This window comes from Mus pahari, chromosome 23 (assembly GCF_900095145.1).
Source record: "Mus pahari chromosome 23, PAHARI_EIJ_v1.1, whole genome shotgun sequence".
Lineage (NCBI taxonomy): Eukaryota > Metazoa > Chordata > Mammalia > Rodentia > Muridae > Mus > Mus pahari.
Window position 1 is genome coordinate 40,823,296 of NC_034612.1, and position 26,234 is coordinate 40,849,529.

The 26,234-nt window shown below is 41.1% G+C and overlaps 1 protein-coding gene across 1 annotated transcript in view; it reads left to right on the forward strand.

The window, feature by feature from the left end:
• Pds5b (PDS5 cohesin associated factor B) overlaps nucleotides 1-26,234 on the forward strand; it is a 128,195-nt gene that overhangs the window by 383 nt on the left and 101,578 nt on the right. The gene's annotated exons all lie outside the window — the stretch shown is intronic.

The following is a 26,234-nucleotide window of genomic DNA, read 5'->3' on the forward strand; positions in this document are numbered from 1 at the left end:
AAGCCCCCCGCGCCGCTTCCCCCTTCCGCCTCCCCGCGGGCCCGGCGCGAGGGGAGGCGCGCTCGCCGCGCCGCACGGCTCGGGAGTCGGGGAAGAGCCGCGAGCCGGCCGAGGAGGGAGAGAGAGAGAGAGAGAGAGGCTAGAGAGAGAGAGAGTGAGTCCTCGGGCGACCGCGGGTGCAGCCCCACGGCGGTGCGGACGGTGTGCGGTGCGGGCTCGCCCGCCCGCCCGCCTCTGCACCGTTATTCCACTGACACTCTAAAAGTTTGCGGTCCGGGAGAAGCCCTGGCGGCGGCGGCGGCGGCGGCGGCGACGGCGTTGGTGTTGGCGGCGTTGGCGGCGGCTGTGGCTGTGGGTCTGCTTTTTGTTTTGTTTCGGTTTTTTTTGCTCCGTACGTTGAAGACTGATGTTTGCGCGGAGGAGCAGGGCAGGCTGCGCGTGCAGCCGACAGGTGTTCGCAGGGGCGACTGAACCCCGAAATTCAGCACCTGCTCTTCAGCGCTGCATGCTATTCCAGTACGAGCTCCGGAGGGGTTTGGAAGAAGAGCGATTCGCTCGCTCCATCCTCGGGAACCCTACCAAGATTTAAAAAGTCTCTCCGCCCCCCCCCACCCCCTTTTTGATTTCAAAGAACGCTGCTCTCCAATATTGTGTTAGGAACTGATGGGTGGCAGTAGTCGCTCCAAGGAGCGGTCTCTCTGTTGAATACTTGTTGAAGCTTTGGATGTATGTGATTGTTTCATTTTTGAAGGTTGGTCTGAGGTCCTGAGAGGGATGGGGAGGCCTGGGGACTTCAACGAATAACCTTTAAAAAGCCAGGTGTGTGTAGTGTATGTAGGAGGTGGGCTGTAGCTGAGTTACAGTGACTGAAGTGGAGAAGGGCAATTTAAGCATGTAGTTAAGAGTTCCACGAGTGGGTATTTTCTGTGTTAACTTTTGTGAAAGTCAACTAAGTTGGCCCAAGCGCCGGTTTCAGAGGCTATGGCTGTGCACTAGGCATGGCAGAGGCTAGTGTTGGGGGGACTTCAGTAAAATGAACACTTGGGAGCTATGGCAGACCACTGTGGAACAGGTAATCTTCCATTTCATGGCGACAGCATAATACTTAACTGATTTTCTAGCGGCGAGTTTGGAGGTAAAAAGTTTTATGTGGCACACAAGATTAATAAATTAATTCCCAAAATTTAAATATTAAACACACTTTTGGGGTGGTGGAGAGGGCGGGAGTCGTACCCTATGGTAGCCCAGATTAGCCTAGAACTGGCAGTCTTCCTGACCTGATGTGCTGGGATTACATTGCCACACCCAGCTCATAAAAACCATCTTGAATCAAAACGTTATTTCTTTGAACTCATATTTGCATATGATGTAAATTTACAGATACATATATAGAAAAGATGTGTTTTAAAGTTTACTACTAAAGTAGCACAGATGTTTTCCTTAGTTGGATTCTGTTTGAAGTGTCTGATGAGAAAGTAATGCTAGTCTTCTGCCTTTTTTTTTTTTTTCTTTTTTTCTCCTTTTTAAAGAAACTTTGTCATTTTTGGTTGAAGTTTTAATGAAGTTTCGTCAGTAGCTTTGCTCTTCCTGCAGCTCTTGTTAATGCTTCCAGTTGCCTTTAATCCCCTGGCTTTGGTCCCCTCTCCCTATCTCCTCAGAAGAGATCTTGTGACGATGGTGACTTGTCATAAGATGGTTTGTACTCGGCTTGTTTGTACCAGGGTTCTAGACAGCTGTTTGATGATCATTATTTAAAATTTAATTTATCCTGTTCTCTAGCTTTGTTTAACAAAGAACAGCATTCTAAGATCCAGGCTTTAACAGTAATTTGCTAAGCCTAAGCAAAACGACACCTTGTTTTAGACAGGTCTTGCTCAGGTGAACAGAGAAGTGGCGGGAGGGGAGACTGAACTTCTGGAGGGAGGGAATGATTGGGGGAGGGGGCTGGGCTTTTCTTATTCCCGTTGGCATGTCTGGAGATTGTTCTTTGGCTCCCAGCATGCTACTTTTTTCACATTTGATTTGCATTGATAGAAGAGCTAGTTCACTCTGGTTTACAGATTCTTAGGTGACATATAGTGCTGCAGAAGTGGAAATTTAGGTTTCCTTTGCAGGTGTTAGAAAACTACGGAGGAACTTGGAGGCTGTTGCCATCCTTCTGCAGATGAGACGTTAGGTTTAGGTGGAGTGGCCCTGAATGGTTGAAGTCTTTCTTACTCAGGTGGGCGAGTGAGAAGCTGAGGTGTTTGCTGGTGTTTGTTGCTTTGCTTAGGACTTACTGTAATTGACATCATCGGGATTCAACCTATCGTCTCCATCCTGTTCTCCCTTTCCTCTCATTTCGGCTTCAAAGTCAACTGACTGGCTTAGACTCTGGCTTTAACAACAGCTGTCCAGGATTCTGTTCACCTCTCTTCTTTCAGAAGCTAACCAACCTCTTGGAGCCTCTGTCTTTAAGAGCTGCTTGCTCTTTTTTGACACTGTTAGACATCCATCCATCCATCCATCCATCCATCCATCCATCCATCCATCCATCCATTGATGTGACCAACAAGAGGTTTTAAACTTGTAAGCCAAAGTGATTTGGAAGGGTTAGTGTTGAGCTTGCTTTGTTACTGTATCTATGAGAACATCATTTACTTTGAAACTCAGTTCACTGCACAAGGCATTTGTCACTGCTATTTACAACACACATTTTATTTGTTCTGTGTAGTCCTGCTTGGTATATAAAGATTGCAGAAATAATTTAGTTTAAAAATAAAGTGAGCAATTTCCCCAAGAATATTAGCCTTTGGTTTTTTAGACACAGTTTTCCCTTTCTTAGCCCAGGCTGGCCTCAAATTCAGCAGCCCTCCTGCCTCCGCCTCCTGAGTGCTAGGATGAGAGGCACTTGGTCGGTCCGCTGTTTTCACAGTTTACTTAAAAGCTGCAGAGTGGTTTGCAGTTCTGACACCTTGGAGAGTTAGGCCTAACTTCTCATTATTCTTTCATGAACCACCTGATTTTCAACATTTTCCTCAGTAATTGAAAAGTACTTCTTTATAATCCGTTCTCACTAATTAGTTCAAAATTAATAAGCTTGCAGCATTGAGAGTTACTGTTTTTACTGGCAGATTGTTATGTGCCATGAGAAAATTAAGGTGATAAAACTCAGTGCATAAAAAGTTAGTGCTTTAGAGCCATCAATCTGAGATATTTAAAAATATCTCTAATAGTTATTGCACTTTAATGATTAAACATGAATAGAAAGCAGCTGTCTTGGTTGACTTTCATAAAACTGAAAAAGTCAGGAGTGTGGAGGATACACTGAGCGAAGTAGGAAGGTATTTTGGGACATCTTTTAGGTCTAAAAGTACTTGTCTGCTCTGCTGCACCCCCTTTTGAAGAGAGCGCTGTGAACTGATTCATTGAAAATGTATAAATACCAACTCTGCACATGGCATTCTAGGGATGGTACAGCAAACAGAATGAGACCTGACCTGTGGCAGTAGGGAGTGGTGGTTGGAGACCTGTCCCGAAGTGATGAAGGCTGGGCAGAGAGCATCCCTGCTGCTAATGGAAAGGGCAGACCTTCATGGATAAGGCAAGGTTCCTGAAGGAGAGTGAAATGGGCCAAGAGTAGGTACTTAACAGGTAGTGACCACCATGTTACAGACAGCTGTCTGACAGACCGTGCTTAGAGCCCTGAGAGACGGGAGAATTGTAGGCGTCTGGTTTTCCCTCCTCTTATTTCGTTGCAGAGGTGATTTTAGGAAAACTGAAGAGATTTTAAGGGGAAGTCCATACTCCGAAGTCTGTCTCTTACCGAGCATCTTTCAGACAGTTTAGTTAGCCTCAGCCGTGAGACTGGTTGAGGATGGAAGTTGGAGTTGGTGAGATGGCTCAGTGGGTAACGACTCTTGTAGTTTGACAATCTGAGATTTATGTCTGGGACAAATGTAGGAAAAACGAACTCTGGCTGTCCTCTGATGGCTACATGCATGTCTTTGTGTGCGCGTGCACACACACACACACACACACACACACACACACACACACACAATCAATCAATCAATGCAATAAAAAAAGAATTGTAGGGCTGGTGAGATGGCTCAGTGGGTAAGAGCACCCGACTGCTCTTCCAAAGGTCCGGAGTTCAAATCCCAGCAACCACATGGTGGCTCATAACCATCCGTAACAAGATCTGACGCCCTCTTCTGGAGTGTCTGAAGACAGCTACAGTGTACTTACATATAATAAATAAAAAAAAAGTCTGTGCTTTAAAAAAAAAAAAAGAATTGTATATTTTAAGCTAAAAAGTTGTACATGTAAAGAAAAACCAAATTCTTCTAGTTGTACAGAAAACTGAAAATTAAAAAATAAAATTCCGAGCCGGGCGTGGTGGCGCACGCCTTTAATCCCAGCATTCGGGAGGCAGAGGCAGGCGGATTTCTGAGTTCGAGGCCAGCCTGGTCTACAGAGTGAGTTCCAGGACAGCCAGGACTACACAGAGAAACCCTGTCTCGAAAAAACCAAAAAAAAAAAAAAATTCCAGTAACCTACTGCTAATAAATGCTAGAATATTTACTTAAAAATATTTCTAGGAACAGTATTATGCTATTGTGTTTTTTTTTCTTTTTTTGTTGTTATTTACTTATTTTTTTAAGGAAGAAACTTGCCAGGGTTTGGTGGCCCATGCCTTTAATCCCAGCACTTGGGAAGCAGAGGCAGGCAGATCTCTGAGTTGGAGGCTAGCCAGGGCTTCACAGAGAAACTTTGTCTTGAGAAACTACCACCATCATCATTATCAACAACAACAACAACAACAACAACATAAAAAAAAAAGAAGAAAGAATAAAAAAGGAAGAAAGAAAGAAGAAAAGAGAAAAGAATAAAAAAGGAAAAGAAACTTTCCCTCTTCAAGTTAAAGAGTTTTTTTCATACTGCCCCATAGATGTCAACAGGCTTAAAAGAAGAGTATTTTATTAAAAGGTGCCTGCCATAGTTAAGTAATATTAGTCTGCAGGGGACATCATTGGCGTTTGCTAAACTTTGTGTTGTTTCCAATTTGATGTGCTGTGCCTGTCTTACTTTATGCTTGCTTTTCTGAGAGTACAGACCTTTGTCTGTGTGCGCATTATTGGGGAGGCACTGCAGTTCAGTTGCATGTAGCCCAGTTGCACTGCAGCCCAGTTGCCCTGCAGCCCCAGTTGCACTGCAGTCCAGTTGCAGTACTTTAATTTCTTGCTGAGCCTCTCCCCTTTCCTAGGAGCTAAGGTATTTGAGAAGGAAAGGTGAGACTGAGCTTTTGAAGAGGAATACGATTCGGAGGTGATAGCACGTTGAGGGGGATTGGGTCTGAAAGGAAAGGCTGTGTGTGAGGCTTTGAGCAGCTGAGGGTATTGAAAGTCCAGAGGGGCAGAACCAGTAGGAAGAGTTGGAGAGCTGGGAGCCAGGGTAGATGAGTATGGTGAGGAGTCACCTCTGCTTTGTACTGACCCATGCATCGCTCACCCTTCCAACCTTGTGTTGTTACAGTTTTATTCATATTGTCATTGATTACTCTGCCCTGGCGGGAGTGAAAATCTAGACCTTGTTTCTCCAAATTTGAGGGTTTAGCTCTTCTGAAAAATGAACTTGAGTTTCCTTCAAACCAGTCAAGGTAGCAGTCTTTTTCTTGGTGTTCTTTCATTCTATTTCCTGGTCCTTTGTGGGACCTCTCTGCAAACCCTGTCAGTGGCCTCATGTGCTGAAGTGTATAGAACTTGGAATGAAAGTTGAGTTCGGTTTCTGTCTCATGTCTTCCCGTTCCTGCACCCCTCCCTCCCTGTGGGTGCCGTGCATGTGCTGTAGGTCAGAGGACAGACAGGTTTTCAGGAGTGGGCTTTGACTTTCCATCTTGTGTTTAATGTTGTTTTTCTAGACAGTTCACTGTTTATAGCCCTGACTGTCCTGAAACCCACTCTGTAGATCAGGCTGGTCAGGCTGGCCTTGAACACCCAAGAGATCTGCCTGCCTTTGCCTTCAGAGTGCTGGGATTAAAGGCATGTGCAACCTCGTCCTGTGTTTCTGCTGTTTTTGTAACCTGTGAGCATCCAGCCCAGTTTGTTCCCACCTCTCATCTTGTTATAGGATTGCTGGGGTTATAGACAACAAGCTGTCACAATCTGTTTTTTTAAATGTGGCTTCCAGGAATTGAGCTGAGCTCCTTAGGCAGACACTCACCTATCGAGCCATCTTGATAGCCCGAGTGTTACTTAAAGAAAAAATTGGCTTTTTGTCCTTTGTTTTTTAGCTTTGGAGATGATTGGTTTAAAACACCCTTCATCCTACTTTTCCTATGTGTGCGTACACACACACACACACACACACACACACAGAGTCATCAAATGCTGGTCCTTTCGTCCTGTTTACTCCCAGTCTAGGCAGTTGGTTTTCAAAGGGATGATTTTGGACTCCCAGTTCCTCCAATCCTCAAGATACTTTTATTTTTAGTGACTGAATTTAGTTACTACAAATAGGGGGCAGGATGGATTTGACACTAGTGGGTGGGGCCAACACGGAGTCGGCTAAACTTTTGGTGCTTATGTAGAGAGCATCCTTTTACTACAAAAGGTTACCTCGCCTAAAAATGTCAATTGTGCCAAAGTTGAGACAATCCTGTCTGGGCAGAATTGGCCTAGTGGGCTTGTGTTCACCACTGAGTTGGCTGAAGTAGGCAACCTGACCGTAAGAGCGCTCCGTAGTCTTACTCTGTAGCGTTGGGTGCTCCCTCTCTACTCTCACACCTTTCCTGTGGCTTTGCTTCCCCGGCTTGATGATGCTTCATAGTTAGGTTGGTAGTCTAGCATTTAAGGCTGAACATCCAGCTAGGTGTATTGAGTGCACACCTTTAGACCCAGCACTCAGGAGGCTCAAGGCCAGCCTGATCTGTAGATCGAGTTCCAGGACAGCTAGGGCTACACAGAGAAGCCCTGTCTCAGAAAAAAAAAAACAACAAAAAAACAGAACAAATAAGCAGGCTGAACATCCATAGTACATTTAAGCATTTGATAAGTTGCTTAATGATTGTAGTTCTGTCTAAGGACTACACCAAGAGCTTGACTATTATTGTTCATTTAACTTAAAATCAGTACAGCTAGACTTTCTGTCCTGTTACTAACTATGTGTAAATCACCTACTTTTTTTTTTTTTGGTCAGGCTTTTTTTTTTTTTTTTTTTTTTTAAGATTTATTTATTATATGTAAGTACACTGTAGCTGTCTTCAGACACTCCAGTAGAGGACGTCAGATCTTGTTATGGGTGGTTGTGAGCCACCATGTGGTTGCTGNGATTTGAACTCTGGACCTTCCTCTGAAGAGCAGTCGGGTGCTCTTACCCACTGAGCCATCTTACCAGCCCAATCACCTACTTTTGAAGAAAGAAAAACCCTCAGTTTTTAAAAAATTTGTATGTATAGTAGTAACAGATAACTCATTTTAAAAAATGGTTTTACTGAGGTATAATTCACATACCATATGATTTTGCTTATAGGAAGTATACAGATAATTGTTTTCCCATATATTTACAGATCCATACAACCATCACCACAGCCTGTTTTTGGAACATATTGTCTTCTATTACAAAGATGTTCCAAAGCTATCAGGCTGGTCTGTCTGTCTGCCTGCCTGCCTGCCTACCTTCCTTTCTTTCTCAAAGATTTATTTATTTATATGAGTACACTATCACTATCTTCAGACACAACAGAAGAGGACATCAGATCTCATTACAGATGGTTGTGAGCCACCATGTGGTTTCTGGGATTTGAACTCAGAACCTCTGGAAGAGCAGTCAGTGGTCTTAACCACTGAGCCATCTCTCCAGCCCCAGGCATTACTTTCTATCACTTCTCATGTCATTAGTTTTTGGGATAAGCTAGGACAATGCTTTGTTTAGATTGGGGACAGATATGTTAAGGACACAGTAAAGCATGCATATTAACCTTTTGTGGGGTGGCAAGCATGATACTGCATATCTGTAAATACTAGCACTTGGTGATTTTGGTGTGCTGAGGCAAGAAGATTGGGACTTTGAATCTTCTGTGAGGTGCATATGATGCCCTGTTTCAAACAGCCAAACTTGTTTGCCGGGACACTTGGTGATAAAAAGCCTAACTACATCACTTTGCAGAAGACAAAGTGTGATAATAGTTGAATGGGTGTTTACATGTTTTATTTGAGAAAATTGCTCTCAGTTCTGGCTGGAGATAGAAAGATGAAAGATCGTCCTGCAATAAATATATTTGAGTAGGACAAAAGATACTGTTAGATCATCATAAGATAGGGCAGAATATGGAAAACATATTCAGCTCCAGGAAGGCATAACCAACTAGGAATCTGACCAAAGATAAACATGTTATTCTGTGTAGGAGTCATGAAATACACTATTGTCAGGAACATTTGGCCCGGTGTCTGTCAGGTGCTGCAGACCTGGGCTTTTTGTCCCCAGTGATGGCCATTGAAGACAATGGTCTTATTTCCCCTTTAGGTTGCTGTTAAATGGTTGCCTCAACCACACACAGATATTTCTAGTCTACTGTGAACCTGGGAAAATAAGTGTTTTAAATAATCTTTACTAAGTGGTTGATGTCTTTAAAAAGAGGATATTTACTTGCAGTCTTGTGGCTGAGTCACTTGCCTTTCTAGTTTATTTTCTGGAGGTTTGGTTTCACCCCAGGTTAGTTGACTTTATAGCATAAGTAATTCCTAAGTAAATTGGTACTTAGATATGTTTTCCTTTGTCTGCCCCTCCCCCATTAATTGCATCCATTTTAAACTCATTTTAAAAAATAGTTTACCAAGGTATAATCCCCATACTGTATGACTTTGCCTGCTGGAAGTATGCAGCTTCCTTTTTCTGAGCTTCCTTTCTCCAGTGTACTTTTTCTAGCTGTGTAGTTGCGCTGCCTCTAGTGTAGTGTGTGCAAACTTGGTTCCCTTCTTCTCCAACATTTCCCCCATGTTTGCTTCAAGTTAGTAACACTCTCCAGCATCTCTTGTACTGATTTTTCACTCATGTCAGAATCTGGAGTTTCATCCTAATCCTGCCATTTCTTCCACCTCTCCCATCAGAGTTTAATGATCTCTCAGGCTCTGTAAATGATCTTTTAATAATACAACTGCATACAGACATATCACACCTCAGTTTCCCCTCATTTTTTATACTAATACTGGAAACTTAACTTCTCTGCCTTTTATTTTTTTACATTGGAAAATATACCCTGGAAATTTTCTGTTACTTGTAGATAAGTACTTCTCCCCCTCTGTGGGGGAAGAAGTGTTTATCTTTATACCACAGTTTCACTAGCTTATTGATTGTTTCTAGCTTTTACTGTTGTAAGACATTTTTATACCATAGTTGCACTAGCTTATTGATTGTTCCCAGTTTTTACTGTTATACAATTGCTATTATTTTGTGCATGTGAAGATTTGCTTGTGGTGCCGGTTCCTAGCTGTGGGATTGTTGTGCCGGAATACAGCAGATAGGGGTTACGTGGTGTCTTTGTACATCACAGACTTTAGCACTGTCGTATATGTGGGAATACTTGTTCCTCTGTAACATTGTCATCTATAAAAGTATATATATGTGTAAGTGTATAATAAAATGGTTAGAAACTTTGTCAATCTGACAAGGAAAAGCAGTATCTCTTCTCTTTTAGTTACATGTCTCTGGTGTGTGAGCCTGAGCATTATTTCCTGTGCTTGAGCCATTTTAATTTTTTTACGCTGTGTCTCTTTTCTCTTCTCTTCTCTTCTCTCTCTCTCTCTCTCTCTCTCTCTCTCTCTCTCTCTCTCTNTNTNTNTGTGTGTGTGTGTGTGTGTGTGTGTGTGTGTGTGTGTGTCTTTAGAATATTTGAAACCTTCCCTCTGTCTCTTTGAGTCTGCTAAAAGTAAAAGGTCGCCTGCTTACTCTGCCCTGCCTTTGTTGTCTTGCTGGTACCTTGCTTGCAGTTTCACTCCCCGTATCACGTTGTTCACAGACAGGTACCTAACTCTTACTTGGGCAATCTACAGAACTTTTCTTCTTATTTGTGTCAGTGGAAACTCCCACACTTCATGCGTTATTTTTCTTTAATTTCTATTATTATTATTGTCATTGTTACTATTATTACTATCTAGTTTTCCTATGTATCCTGGGTTGGCTTAGAACTTGATACTTAGACTGGACTGGCCTCTAATTCTACCCATTGCTCCTGCCTCTGTCTCTGAAATACTGGGATTATTGTGTGTGTCTCTGTCACACAGCTTGGATAGCTTTGATACTGATACTGGTAATGATACTGATACCCTTTCATGTACTTATTATATTAACATTTTGTTTTCGTAGAATTTCTTTTTCCTTTTTTCCCTTCCCTTCTCTTTTTCTTTCTTCTCCTCCCCTCTCCTCCCCTCCCACATTATTAATGAATGTGTGGGCTGATATTGTATTAGTTTTTCTTTCCTCTGTTGCCATCTGTATAGTTAGAGGTTCCATTCTGTGATGTGGTAGTAGCTCTTGCTGTTGATCTGGAGAGAGTACTTGATGGCAGTGGTGATGTGCTGTGGTTAGAAAGGGAGGGGATGGGAAGGGGCTTTTTGGGGAAGCATGCTTTTGAGGAACTACCCCAGTAACCTGAAGACCTCCTTCCCACTAGACAGCACCTTTTAACGCTTCCACAACCACTTGGGGATCACATAGGACTTTAGGCAACATTCAAAATCCAAAATATAGTAGTAGTAGCAGAGATTTGATCCATTTCAAAATAAATGAATGTGTGTGCATGTGTGTGTTATGAAATAGCTTAAGATTCATGGAAAAAAAAAGGCTTCTTCATTTTGGCACCATTATTAGCTTTCCTGAACTGAGTCCGTTGCCTTTGTATCCTTCCCCTAAATCATTTGAACGTTATATGTGCAACTTTGTGGTCTCTATTTATTTATTCATTCATCTATTTGTTCTATGAAGGAATAAGATTATCTTTATTACTGTGGCATTATATAGGTTTTGTTTTTTCTTGTAGCCCTGGCAAGCTTGGAATTTGCTATGTGAACTAGGCTAGCCTGAAACTCAGAGATCCCTCCTGATTAATAGGCCTAAAGGCATGTATCACCATGTCTGATTATAGTGAGCATTAAACCTTTAAAACTGCCCTAGGGTAGAGAAACGACCCAGCAGTTAAAGCTGCTCATTGCTCTTTTAGAGGCTTGGAGTTTGCTTCCCAGCACTCACGCCCATCAGATGGCCCACAATGTCCTGGAACTCCAGATGCAGAGGGTCCAAGAGTGACCCCTTCAGTGACTCCTGCCCCCCAGGCACCTGCATGCCTGTGAGCTTGCTTCTTCCCTCCTTCCCTTCCTCCCTCTTTCCTCCCCCCCCCCAAATAAACAGATAAAATTAATCATATAACATGAATCCTCTTTAACATTTTTATTGCCATTCTAGTTTTCCATATACATTTTTTGGTGGGGGGGGGTGGAGGAGGTTGAGTCAGGGTTTCTCAGTATAGCCCTGGCTGTCCTGGAACTCACTCTGTAGCTCAGACTAGCCTCGAACTCAGAAATCTACCTGCCTCTGCCTCCCAAGTGCTGGGATTAAAGGCTTCCATATACATGTTAAAGTCAGTTCTGTCAGCAGTAAATTTCTGGGTGCTCTGATCGTGGTTATCTTGATAAATGTGTACAGATATTACGGGCCCTTAGTAAACAATGCTGGATTTGGTAGCCAGTCTCTACCATGGTTCCTAGGAATCCCTGCATCCTGGTAATCTGTGCTCTTTTGTAGCCACTGTCCACATAGTACCAGCATTGGTTTGGGTAGCAAGAATGTTACTTTTGATGATGGTTTATAAAAGACAGCATGTCTTGTGTATTGGATTTCACTAGTCATTCCAAGGACAGCCAGTACTACTAATTAGAAATGTCTGAAATTTTTCTTTGCTTGTTTGCTAGCAGGTTGCACTTCTGCAGTTTCATATGTTTAGAGAAGAAAGGAGACTCCTGGATTAAGAGTTGAAAGATCTTCCATTGACTGCAGACCTAAGTAATTTGGTTTGACTGCATCCTCGGGTTCAGAGTCCCTGGGGAGCTAACTTTGGCCCTTCGCTCTACCACTGAGCTCTATGGCTAGCCTTGTTCATGGATACTTTCTATCCCCCTTTGCTATTTTCTTTCTTTCTTTCTTTCTTTCTTTCTTTCTTTCTTTCTTTCTTTCTTTCTTTCTTTCTTTCTTTCTTTCTTTCTTTCTTTCCCCCTTTGCTATTCTCTCTCTCTCTCTCTCTCTCTCTCTCTCTCTCTCTCTCTCTCTCTCTTTTTCTTTTTTTTGGTTTTTCAAGACAGGATTTCTCTGTGTAGCCCTAGCTGTCCTGGAACTCACTCTGTAGACCAGGCTGACCTCGAACTCAGAAATCTATCTGCCTCCCGAGTGCTGGGATTAAAGGCGTGCGCCACCACCACCCGGCAGCTGTTTTCTTTCTTAAGACAGTGTCTCTGGCACAGATGGCCATGAGCTCAAGGAGAGCTTCCTGCTTCAGCCTCCTGAGTGCTGGGATTTCAGCTTCCCTCTCGTGCCTTTTAAAGCTCTATCGTCTTGTAATTTTGTAGTGCTGTAGGGGATACCTGCTCACTGTGGATGCTCGCAGCATTAACTGTAGCCCTGTCTATAAAAGACACTTACAGTGAGATTGTATTTTAACATGTGCATGTTAAATTTGTATGTATAATTTGCATGCTTTTCTTTTTCCTTTTTTTTGCTTCTACATGTTGCTTTTTTGCTTTGAATAGATACCTTTTAAAGAGTTTAAGAGAGAAGATTTAAAGAATTTTGTAAATAATTAACATGTATTATTTCAGGTTTTCTTTATATCTTGTATTTGAGCCATTTCCTATCAGCATTTAAGATCAGCCTGGCCTCTAGTCACCACACCCAAGGAAATGTTCTTGAATGTTGTTATAAAATGCATATGGTCTCTAAGCTTTTAAGTGATTATAGAGTTTACTCTTACTTTTCTAGTTTGTGGGGTTTGGTTTTTGTTTTTTTTTTTTTGTTTTTTTTCTGGATGTGGAATTGTAGCTCAAAAGTCTTACAGGTTTTTTGCCCTCTTCCTTTAGGTTTCCATTCAGTTTTTAACAACTTGATGTACATTTAGTATTCAGTTGGAGGTTTGCTGAACTTAATTTGTAATTGATATTCTCCAAATTTGGGACATTATAACCATTACTTAGAGAATGTCTTCCCTCCCCAATTCACTTTGTTCTTTCATGTTACATGCTGTCCTAAAGGTTGGTTGGTTGGTTATTTTATTTTTTGTTTTTTAAGACAGGATTTTTCTGTATAGATAGCCCTGGCTGTCCTGGAACTCACTTTGTATACCAGGCTGGCCACCTGCCTCTGCCTCCTGAATGGGCCACCACCACTGAGTTTATCTTCCCATTTTAAACATTTATTTTTTAATTACGTGTGTGATGAACATATAGCTTCTTGTAGAAGCAAAACAGAGCTGGAGTTATAGGTGGTTGGGAGCCTTTGAAATGGTACTGAAGTTGGGTCCAAAAAGGACAGTACCTACTCTGAATCTTGAAACCTCGTAGTACCCTCTGTCTTCCTCTTCTGAATATAGTTATGAGTACGTTTAGTGGCTGGCTGATTGTCCACTTTGCAAACTTTGTACTTGTGACATTGTACTTCATCAAAGGGTGTAGGCGGCCTTGGTGACCTGGTCACGCTCACGTCTTTCCTGCAGTGGAGTGAGTTCGGCTTATGCTCCTCCAGCTTTAGTTGCTTTCCCCTGGGCTCCCTGAGATCTGAGTGTATGAAATTCAGGGGTTTTTCATTTTTATGCTGCCCTTTTAGCTCTGAACCTTTTTTTTTCTTTGAATTTTACCTTTTAATTTGCAACTACCATGTGAACTCCAGAACGAGGGGCTTTCTGCTTGAGTCCCTGCTGTCCTGTCCTGCTGTAAACTCTGGGAATACCCTTGGGAAAGGCTGTGTACATTTGAATGTCCCTCTCTCTTTATCTTCTTCTATGCTCAAACCTCTACTGTTGTCTTGCTTAGGGTTGCTTTCTCTGCCTTAAAATTTCCCTTAGAAATGTTTTTCTAGCCAGTGCCTCACGGGAAAGGCTAGTTTAGTGAGTCGGGTGGGTGCTCTACAGCTGTATTCAGGGAGCCTTGCATACATTCATTTCAGCCAAACGATGTCTTGAAAAATGCTGCCGACTTTATGTGCAGCCTGCTTTAGGGTCATGTGTTTTAAGAGTATGGTCAGACTGGCTGTTGCTTTCTCACACATTCTTGGTCTGAGCAGGTAGTGTAGGAGACCAGGCTTTGAGATGCGAGGTGAAAGGGACAGCTGCATGTCTACAGTTGTCCTCACTAAGACACCACATACGCAGCAGTGTTGCACGGACTCATAGATGATAGTGGGAAAAATCATGTATTAAAAAATGTTTACTTCTTTTGGTATTGTTACTCTGAGGAAAAATCACCAAAATGTAAATATTTGCCTGAGTGGCTTCTGTCTCAGACTTGATGGAGTGTTTGTATACTTATTTTTAAAATGGTTAGCTAGGACTAGCTCAAGTCCAGAGGACCTTTCATAAAATCTTTTGTGTACAGGGTTACTGTATACAAAGTTGTTTTTTGGACCTCTCTAACTATGGATAGTAAAATATATTTAAGAGGTAATGAAGTGAGTGAATTTTAGAGAAGTTACATATGCTTTTTAATGGATTTATTGTTTTGTAGTGTTAGGACAGATATAAGGGAGATGTGGATCATCAAAATACACACATTAAAGTTTGACAATTTTAATTCTTTTAGATCGTGGACAGTGATTACTTCATTGTTTTGAAGTAAATCAATTGTAAAAAAGTCTAGTAAAACCTTTTAATATTTACTTACTTATTTCTTTGGTGTGCATATGCGCATTGGAAATGTAGCATATATGTGGGGTGAGAGGACAACTCATAGGAGTTCTTTTTCTTTCCAGCCCATGGGTTCTGGGGGTTTATTAAGCCACGTAGTGAAGCGTAATAAACATCCCTGGATTTCTGTATACCCATATTAAAATACAATACCACAGTTAAAACAGGTCAGCCATTAGGCATAGTTATAACTATTTTCAAAAGAAGATAGATAGTTGTGTGTATCTCTGTGTGTATGTGTGCAGTCCACAATATCTATTCTATAGTTTAAACTTTGATCACACCTGTTAATCACATCTTTGCTATGCATTGTACAACTTTTGTTGTTTAGATAGCAGACAAACTTCAAAGGCGATATAGTTATTTTCTCCGCTTTAAAATAGTTTCTCTTTACATAAGTCACAATTAATACTCATTGTTTTGTAACTTGCATACTGTAGCATGAGATACTGTTAATAGGTGGATGTGGGAAGGGAGATAAAACTGTAATTTGGTTACTATATAATACTTACGTATTAAAATAAAACAAATTCTCAGTTATTTCTGCAGCTAGTTATGTGGTTATGGTCATCTATAATTACCGTCTCCCACTGTCACTCCACAGCCCTTGCCTTTGGCAGGTATTCTAGCTGTTTGTGGTTTCTTGTTTGGTGAGGTGACCCAATCTCATTCTTTAAGGGTCTGGGCAATTAGAAGTTCTTCTGGACTCTCTGACTGCCTTTAATTATAGTACATGGGACTTGTACCTGCATCCTAGACATCCCTCTCCTAGTCTTCTTGTGCAGTAGCAAGCCGGTCACTCTAGTTAGTTGGTGGATTCATGGCATGAAGACAAGGTGGTGGGGTGGCAGCCTCAGTTGACAGTTTGTGACACTATTGCAGCACCCCTTCCTTAGGAGCCAAGAGAGTGTCCTCCTGAACCCTCTCTCCCATCCCACCTTGTGTTTCAGGGATGCTAGGCAAGAGTTAGCACTGAGCCGTAGGGCCCCCCCCCCCCCGTGACTAGGATCTAGGTTAACAGGAGTCTAAGTTGTGAGAATAGGAAGAAAAAAAAGACGAAAGAAATAATAACATCCATATACAGATAGAAATAAGCCAATAAAGGAAAATAAATAATGAAGAGAGAAAGGTATGGTTTACTGAGTAGTGTCCTTGAGGAGGAAATGGTTAATTGAAGGGTTGCTTTTATTTGGAAGTGCTTACCTGTTCTTGTGTGAGGAGATATATGTGAGCATATATAATATGTAAAAACACATATGTACACACACATACACACACACACACACTTACAGGCTGGTAGATGATGTGAATCATATGTATTCATATGATTACATCAGTAACTTATCAGTGACTTAGGGAGCAAAGCTGGCAGTTAGATTGAGAGTGAAAACCTGGAATGGTAGTAGGTACATGCCTGGAATTAATAAACAACCTGAGTGGACTAACAAACACAAACTAATATTCTTACACTTCATTGTTCTCAAATTAAATGTACCTAACAGTGTTTAACTTACATTGATTGTTACTACCCTTGGAAAGTACAGGATAAATTTAGTTAGCAATTGAGTTTTTTTTTTTTTTTAATAGAATTTTTTTGTTTGTTTGTTTCTTATTATGGATAGTTATGAGCCACCATGTGGTTGCTGGGAATTGAACTCATGACCTCCGGAAGAGCAGACATTGCTCTTAACCGCTGAGCCATCTCACCAGCCTAGCAATTGAGTTCTTATTCTAGATAAATCTGGTAGACATTGTGATTATTTTTTTTTTTTGTGGGGGTGTTGGGTGGGGTGGGGAGGTTTGTTTGCCTAAGGCAGACAATTACATTAGCGTTTTTATAAATTAATTTTAAATTAATGTTAAACGCTGAGGATAAGATACTTGCTCTTTCAGAAAGGAAACTATTACTGAGCATCTATGCCAGTGTCATTTGAGCTTTGGCTCCAGAAGTTACATGAAGTAGCCATTGGGAGGGAATGTTAGAGGTCAGGGTGACATCTACACACCCCACCTCTTCCAATAAATGTAGTTTTCAAATAGTAGTTGTTCTTGAAACAGTGAGTGTGGGTTTTCTGAAAATACTTGGCATTAGCATAGTAAAATTCTATTTACTAAACAACAGTAACAAATGTATTTACGATGTGTGAATCTGTAGATCAGATAGGTGGGTTCAATTATGTGAGCTAGATCTGTCTAATTTTATCTGAACTGATGAGCTCTTCATGTATCTTGGCTACTTGGTAGATTGGCTGGGGAACCTGCCTGTTCGGGAGTAGTCTTTCACATTGATGGTGGGGTTGGCTGGTTCTCTGCTGGAAGATAGAGGAGAAGTGGGGACAAGATTCCAGAGTGAACAGAAACATGAAAGATCATGTTGAGTCTGCACTTGGAGCTGCTTGGTATCACCTGTTGCTGGTCAAGGCAAGTCTTGAGAGCAGACAAAATTCAAGATGTAGGAAAATCAGCTTCCATGTCTTTTTTTTTTTTTTAAGATTTATTTTATTTATTGTTATATGTGAGTACACTGTAGCTGTCTTCAGATACATGGGAAGAGGGTGTCTGATCTCATTGCAGATGGTTGTGAGCCACCATGTGGTTGCTGGGATTTGAACTCAGGACCTTTGGAAGAACAGTCAGTGCTCTTAACCTCTAGAGCCATCTCTCCAGCCCCCAGCTTCCACGTCTTTGTTGCATTGAGAGGGGCATGGATGTCAGGAGGAGTGGACAGTTTCTATTTTACAATCCTTTAGTCACACAATTGTGACCTCACACAAATCTGTGTCTTATAACCTGTAGAAATGACTAGAGTAATAGGACTTTCTGAAAGGTGATTGTTTTTCAAAGGGTTAGAGTAAAGTGCGGATGGTGTCATTTTCCTTAGGTAAGGCTTTGCTTTCTGTTACCTGTAGTCAGCCATAGTCAGCCCAGAATACGGAATGAGAACTTAAGAAGTACTTCATACATTCTAGATCTACGCCGCTCTAAGTAAGTAGCATGCTGAAGCCTCACGTTTGTGTGAGAGCCTCTGCCCGGCTCGTGTCGGGCCCCATCAGCATCCCAGTTACTGTTTTCCTGACCTGACAGGCCTGTGTTCAGATGACACCTGTTGCATTTGGGGATGGCTCAAAGTGCAAGAGCAGAGATGCAGACCATTTTGTTATGCTTCCTTTAAGTCATGTACTTGGTTTTTTTGTTTGGCTTAGTAAGAAAAGAGAGGGAACCAATGCTAAGTTGCTAAGGATAATTTATTATCTCTGGTTGATAAGTCAATCATTTATATACAGGAAAATGCTATATATTTATATATGCTCATATATACATATATACGTGTGTGTGTGTGTGTGTGTGTGTGTGTGTGTGTGTATGGTCTGATGTGGTTTCAGGCATCTTCTAGGGATCGTTTAACTTACCACTTTCTGAGTAGAGAGGGGACTGTTGCAGTGTCTGTATGTATGCCAATAATGTTTAGCGCCTGGGAAGCACCACTGTTACTCATTAATAAAAACTACTCTTGGTAGTTAATGTTTTTTTTTATTTTTATGTATATTGGTGTTTTGCCTGCATGTGTGCTGTATTCCCTGGAACTGTAGAACTGTAGTTACAGATAGTTGTGAGCTGCCATCTAGTTGCTGGGAATTGAACAACAGTCCCCTGGAAGAGCAGCCAGTGAGTGCTCTTAACCACTGAGCCATCTCTCCAGTCTTCTTACTCTTGGACTTTTTATTTATGACTAAACTCTTTCGATAATCCTGTGATGCTTTATTATTTCCTTATATTTGAGGAAACATGATACCGAAATTATTAAAGCAGTGGTTATCAACCTTCCAAATGCTACTACCCTTTAATACAGTTCCTCATGCTATATTGACCCCCCAACCATAAAATTATTTTTGTTGCTACTTTATAACTGTAGTTTTGCTACTATTATGATTTGTAATATAAATATCTGTATTTTCTGGGCTTAGGTGACTCCAAGGAATGGGTCATTCCATCCCCAAAGGGGTTGTTACCCACCAGCTGAAAACTGCTCTACTAAATTGTTAGTTAATGTAAACTCTACATTTGAACTAAGTTCTCTCTCTCTCTCTCTCTCTCTCTCTCTCTCTCTCTTTCTCTCGTGCGTGAACACACCCCCCCCACACCCAACCACACACCCACACCCACCTTTAAATACAATATTCTTTCCTTTTCTTTTTCACCCCATGACAGGATCTGCATGGCGGCCTTCAATTCACAGAGATCTTCTTGTTCCTGCCTCCCGAGTGCTGGGAACAAAAGGCATGAGTTAGCCTGGAGAGATGGCTCAGCGGTTAAGAGCACTGACTGCTCTTCCAGAGGTCCAGAGTTCAATTCCCAGCAATCACATGGTGGCTCACAACCATCTTTAATGGGGTTCGATGCCCTCTTCTGGTGTTTGTCTGAAGATGGCTACAGTGTACTCATATAAATAAAAATAAAACCTTTTTTTTTTTTGGTTTTTCGAGACAGGCCAGGAACTCACTCTGTAGACCAGGCTGGTCTCGAACTCAGAAATCTGCCTGCCTCTGCCTCCCAAGTGCTGGGATTAAAGGCGTGCGCCACCACGCCCGGCTAGAAATAAAATCTTTAAGAAAAAAAAAATAAAGGTATGTGTTGCATGCCTGGCCCAAAATTCTTTCCTTTGAGGAGCCCATGTTAAATACATGGGCTCTGGAACTTTACTAAGTCCTAGTCCTGCCGTTAGTAGCTATTTAGTTTAGAACAAAATGCTAATCTGTGTCTTTAAATATTCTTTTGGTTTCTGGTACAACAGTCTCCACTTTATTTCCCCTGCTTTATTTCCAGTGTTAATTTCTTCCTTCCCTGTTAATCATCCACTTCAGAGACTTGTCCATTCTTCTGGCTGTTTTTACACAGCTTCTTACTGAATTTCATCTCCCTCTCTCTTTACTTACTTAATTTTAACTGCTTCGGTTCTTTTCACCATGAATGTTTTAATCCCCAAGACTCTATGGCTATCTTTAATGGTTATGTTTTATATGTATTTGGCTAATTTAAAAAAAATTACTTTGTTTCTTTTGTATGGGTATTTGACTCGATGTATGTCTGTGCATCACATGTGTCCCTGGTACCTTCAGAGACCATAAGAAGGCATCAGGTGCCCTGAAACTGGAGTTACAGATAGTCTTGAGCTGCCATGTGGGTGTGGGAAACTGAACCTTACTGCTGTCAACTGCTATTCCATTTTCCCAGCCCCATGTTTTAGTTGTTTTATGATAGAATTATTTTATGGTTTGTATGCATTTTACATTTCCTAACATAGGGTATATCTTCTTGATTTATTAATTTAATTGCAGTTTCATTAAACTTTTTCTGTTCACAATCCCATCTTGTCTGAGAAATGCCTGGAGTATAGATGTAAATGCAGCTGAATATTAATTATTTGGTTAAGATTTACTTATTAGGCTGGAGAGATGGCTCAGAGCACTGAATGCTCTTCCAGAGGTCCCGAGTTTAAATCCCAGCAACCACATGGTGGCTCACAACCATCTGTAGAGATCTAACACTGTCTTCTGGAATGTCTGAAGACAGCTACAGTATACTCACATATAATAAATAAATAAATCTTTAAAAAAAATGGTTAATTTATGAATACTATATGTATACTGTTGCTGTCTTTGGGAGGAGGGCATTGGATCCCATTAATGGATGGTTGTGAGCCACCTTGTGGTTGCTGGGAGTTGAACTCAAGACTTCTGGAAGAGCAGGCTCTTTTTTTTTTTTTTTTTTTGGTTTTTCAAGACAGGCTTTCTTTGTATAGCCCTGGCTGTCCTGAAACTCACTTTGTAGAACAGGCTGGCCTCGAACTCAGAAATCCACCTGCCTCTGCCTCCCGAGTGCTAGGATTAAAGGCGTGTGCCACCACGCCCGGCTGAAGAGCAGGCTCTTAACCACTGAGCAATCTTGCCAAACCTGAATATTTATTAATTAAAAAGACATTTATTTGAAAATAATTTTTGGTCTTCATGTCATTTTTACCATTTATCAAAGAAAAAATAAATTTGCATGCTAGCAAAATAGATTTGCTTCTTTTTTTACATAAAAATTAAGTCTTGGCTAAGTATTTGATACTGCTGAGTTGAACATTTCAACATTGTCCAGTGATAAATATTTTGACTTTATAATCATCAATTTTGAGAATAGCTTTCACAAAAACACATACTACAGTATGACAGATGCATGCTTAGAACTGTTTTTGTTGTTGTTTTAAAGATTTATTTATTTATTACATCTAAGTACACTGTCTTCAGACGTACCAGAAGAGGGCATCAGGTCTCCAGATCTCATTTTGGATGGTTGTGAGCCAGCATGTGGTTGCTGGGATTTGAACTCAGGACCTTTGGAAGAGCAGTCAGTGCTCTTAACTGCTGAACCATCTTTCCAGCCCTGCTTAGGACTGTTAAAAAAAACTGTTTGAAATACTGTCTTTTTTTTTTTTTTTTTTGCGGGTGGGGGGAGGTTTCGAGACAGGGTTTCTCTGTATAGCCCNGGCTGTCCTGGAACTCACTTTGTAGACCAGGCTGGCCTCGAACTCAGAAATCTGCCTGTTTCTGCCTCCCGAGTGCTGGGATTAAAGGTGTGCGCCACCACGCCCGGCTGAGTATAATTTGAAGAACAAACAAAAAAATGTAAAATAAACTACTAAACAACATTAATATGGACAGTAGGAAAGGATGCTGATTAAAAGATAAACACTAATTTGGACATTGGGAAAGTATACTGACTAAAAGAGCAGTCTTTGTGTTTGTGTCAATTTTTTGTTTGTTTTGTTTTGGTGGTTTTTAGAGCGTTTCTCTGTATAGCCCTGGCTATTCTAGAAATCTGTAAACAAGGCTGGCCTCAAACTCAGGAGATCCACCAGCCTCTGCCTCCCAAGTGCTAGGGATATACACCATGCTGGACTAGTGCCTACACTCTCAACATATCTTTTCCACTACTGATAGATTACATACTAGAAAAACTAGAGATCACAATTAACAAAATTGGTTTCTTGTTAGAGGCCAGCTTCTTAAATTGTGAATCCTAAACCCCATTTGGGATCATGTGATTGAATGTGAGCTGTGTAAACTCTAGCAGGATTGACTAAAATCAGATGCATAATGAATATAAAACGCAAGTAAGACCTCACTCATTGTACACCACACAAGTTCAGTGCAGCCTTGGTTGTAAACACACGTCACTGTGAGGCATGGCATGTTCACCCACTCCGCCTCACAGTACCTCAGCTGAGCCCCACGAGGGGTGCTGTGGACAGTGTTGTTTTCACTGTTCTTACAGGTTCTTGTTCTTAGAGGACTGTGGTGGTTCAGTTACTATTTCCTACTATCATTCCTCCACATATAAATATCAGATAATCTCTGTACTGTGTTGTGTACGCATGTGAAATTTTAAAAACTGCTGTTCTGAGTTGCTAATTAGAGTTTTGTTAAAAATTTGTTAAATATGGGGCTAGAGAACTGGCTTAGTCAGGTACACAAGCATGAGGACCTGAGTCTGGACCCCCCCAGTGGTCAAGTCTGAAAGTGGGAATGGTCATCTGTAGCCCCAACACTGGAGGAGCAGAGACAGACGGATCCCTGGAACTAGCCACTGTAACGAAATCAATGGGCTCCAAGATCGAGGAAATACCTATCAAAAAAAAAAAAAGGCATAACCAAGGAGAATACCCAAAACTAACCTCTATCCTACACACACACACACACACACACACACACACACACACACGCACACACGCACACGCGCGCGCGCGCGCAGACATACACATACTACAACATACACACACACACACACACACACACACACACACAGGAGAATACCCAAAACTAACCTCTATCCTACACACACACACACACACACACACACACACACACACTACAACATACACACAAAAACATTTAAAAACAAAAAAACAAAAAACCAACCAACCAACCAAAAAAAAAAAAAATCATATCTTGGCTTGTGATGATTTCTGAGTTCGAGGCCAGCCTGGTCTACAAAGTGAGTTCCAGGACAGCCAGGGCTATACAGAGAAACCCTGTCTCGAAACCTCCCCCCACCCGCAAAAAAAAAAAAAAAAAAGACAGTATTTCAAACAGTTTTTTTTAACAGTCCTAAGCAGGGCTGGAAAGATGGTTCAGCAGTTAAGAGCACTGACTGCTCTTCCAAAGGTCTTGAGTTCAAATCCCAGCAACCACATGCTAGCTCACAACCATCCAAAATGAGGTCTGGAGATCTGATGCCCTCTTCTGGTACGTCTGAAGACAGTGTACTTAGATGTAATAAATAAATAAATAAATCTTTAAAACAACAACAAAAACAATTCTAAGCATGCATCTGTCATACTGTAGTATGTGTTTTTGTGAAAGCTATTCTCAAAATTGATGATTATAAAGTCAAAATATTTATATATATATTCTTCATATATCAAATATATGTTCATATAGTCATATAGTATACAAATATGTTAGTATAACATTCATATATTGTACACACATTTAAGCACAGATCACAGTGTATTGGTTAATAACATTGTAACTTGTTCTTTTAAAAAAGTTTCTTACATTTATCTGTTTGTGTTTATGTATCATGCATGTGGACATACATGAGGAAGTCAGAGGACAACTTGGTGGAAATGGGTTCTGCTAACATGTCATCATCCTTGTCGCCAATAGCCTGTTAGCCTGTGTTTGTTTGTTTGTTTGTTTTGTTTTTGTTTTTGTTTTTTCAAGACAGGGTTTCCCTGTGTAGCCCTGGCTGCCCTGGAACTCACTCTGTAGACCAGGCTGGCCTTGAACTCAGAAATCTGCCTGCCTCTGCCTCCCAAGTGCTGGGATTAAAGGCATGTGCCTCCATTCCTGTTGCCAATAGCCTTTATAAGTCATTTCATTTATACTGTATTACAGCATTATTCCACAGTAATAATATTCTATAGTTCACGATTTTTCTCATTTTTACCATAAAGGTATTTTTTATTTCTGTGAGAGACTTGGAAGAGAAGAGTTTCTGGGTTTGGGGAAATGTGTTAAAAACATTTAAAACTATTATGTACTATCCCCTGCCTCCATAAGAAAAGTTGGACTTACAGTTGAGGAGCTGACTGCTTACTGGTTTTCGTTTGGCATGCTCTCCAGGACCTCCTGGATGTGTAAGGCGAGCGCTCCTTGAGTTGCTGCTGCCCTTAATTCAGACAAGCCCTGGGCATCGTTACCAGATTGTGGTTAAAAGAGAGTTTCATGAGTGCAGTGAGTTTGAAGAAGCGTTCTTCTGCAGAGTAGATATCCTAGATTAACCATACCTTGTGGTCACTGACCCTTGGGTGTCTCGTGTTGCTGCACAGTGCTGAATCACTTGTCCAGTAGTACGCATTGTACTTTGGCTTGCATTGAGATATAAAAGTGAGTGAATAAAATGAGCTTCTATCCTTACTTCTAGGTCTAGTGTAGGTTTTTGTTTTCCATCAGGCGCAGCCCATTGGAATTCACTAAAGACTCAGTTGTTAGGAAAAAGCCTTCCTTTTCTGAGCATCTCTTGTTTTTAACTCACAGATGATGTTGACCTTATAGTTGATTTTCTATCTCTTCTGTATAACATAAGCAGCAGGTAGGGTGGAGTTCTCATTCTGCCATTCAAGAGCTTTTGGATGCTAGATAAGCCAATGACATTCCCTTGACTGTTTAATTTTTTTCACAGAGGTAATAATAAAAAGGTGCTTTCCCAAAAGAACTTTCAGCAAATTAACGACTTAAGTGTGGTATTCTTGGTGAAACCCCTCCCCCACCCCAAATACAGAGAGTAAGGCAACAATCAAAGTGTAATAATTCTGAGTATTTGGAAGGCAAGTAGCTTAGAAAGGGGGTTTACAGGTGTTGTTCTTTATAACTTTAAATAGTAACATACAAAACAACACAGTACTGGGCTGGGGAGATGGCCCCACAGTTAAAAATGTTCACCATGCAACCCTAGGTCCCATGGTAGAGGGAGAAAACAGACTCCTGACGAGTTGTTCTCTGACTCTTGTGTGTGTGTGTGTGTGTGTGTGTGTGTGTACACCTCACACACAATAATGACATGTAAATAAAATTAAAAATATATATGTAAGCTATAAATAATCTCTCTGAAGAATATACATTTTCCCATTTACTTATCTAGATAGTAAAATATCTATATAGACCACATTGGTGGGTTTTCTACATGAATACCTTTTTTTTTTTTGTGGCTGTTCACCGTTTCTGGCTCTCTGTCTTTCTGCCTCCTCTTCCACATAGATTCTGAACCTTGAGGGGGAGAAGTCTGATAAAGACATCCCGTTTAGGGATGGCCGATGCTCAAGTCTCTTACTCGTTGCTCACTTTCCAGTTGTAAGTCTTTCTGTGTTAGTTGCCATCTACTGCAAGATGAAGCTTCTCTGACACGGAGTGGATGAGGCACTGATCTATGGGTATAGCATTCTGTCATTAGGAGTCATTTTATTGCACCTCCGTAGAGTATTCTCAATCTGGGATGATTTTTCTAGGAGGGGATACTTTAGGTTGTCACACTTGAGTGGTAGCGATGTGAAAGTGCTACTGGTATTTAGTGGTCAAGGCCACTGCTAAACCCTGTAGCACACTGAACACTTGATCCCTGTGCAGAACAAGAAAATCTGGACAGAAACATTTGGAAAAGATGAATTAGATCTCTTTGAAAAGTTCTTAAGTATAATTGTTTACTCAACTGTTTAGTGATGGTTGGGTGGTAGATAATTTGAAGTTGTAATCACTGGGTACCAGTCTGTCTTAATTATTATTTCTATAATTGTGTATCATGTATTTTCTCATTTGTTTTTACATATCTCCTTACATTTTTTTGTAGTTACTTCCCACCTATGGTGTCAGTGAAATGAGTTTCTTGCAGACAGCAAACAGATGGCTTCTGCTTTTGAATTTGTTCAGCTATCCTGTGTCTCAATCACAGATTTAAGACAATGATTACATTTATGGCTGTTACTGAAATTTTTTTTTTTCCTTCATTTTAGGGGCTTGTTGGTTTACTAAAACTTAATGGTGACACAGACAGAGAAGATGAAAGAATGAGAATTTTGTGGAGTGGGAGGAACTTTGGAGACTATTGATTATTAGTTCAAGTCACTTAATTTCTCCATGTCATTGAGAGTATCCATATGTCAATATTAAGGAGGCCATTGTGTGGGGCTGGTGAGATGGCTCAGTGGGTAAGAGCACCCAAGTGCTCTTCCAAAGGTCCCGAGTTCAAATCCCAGCAACCACATGGTGGCTCA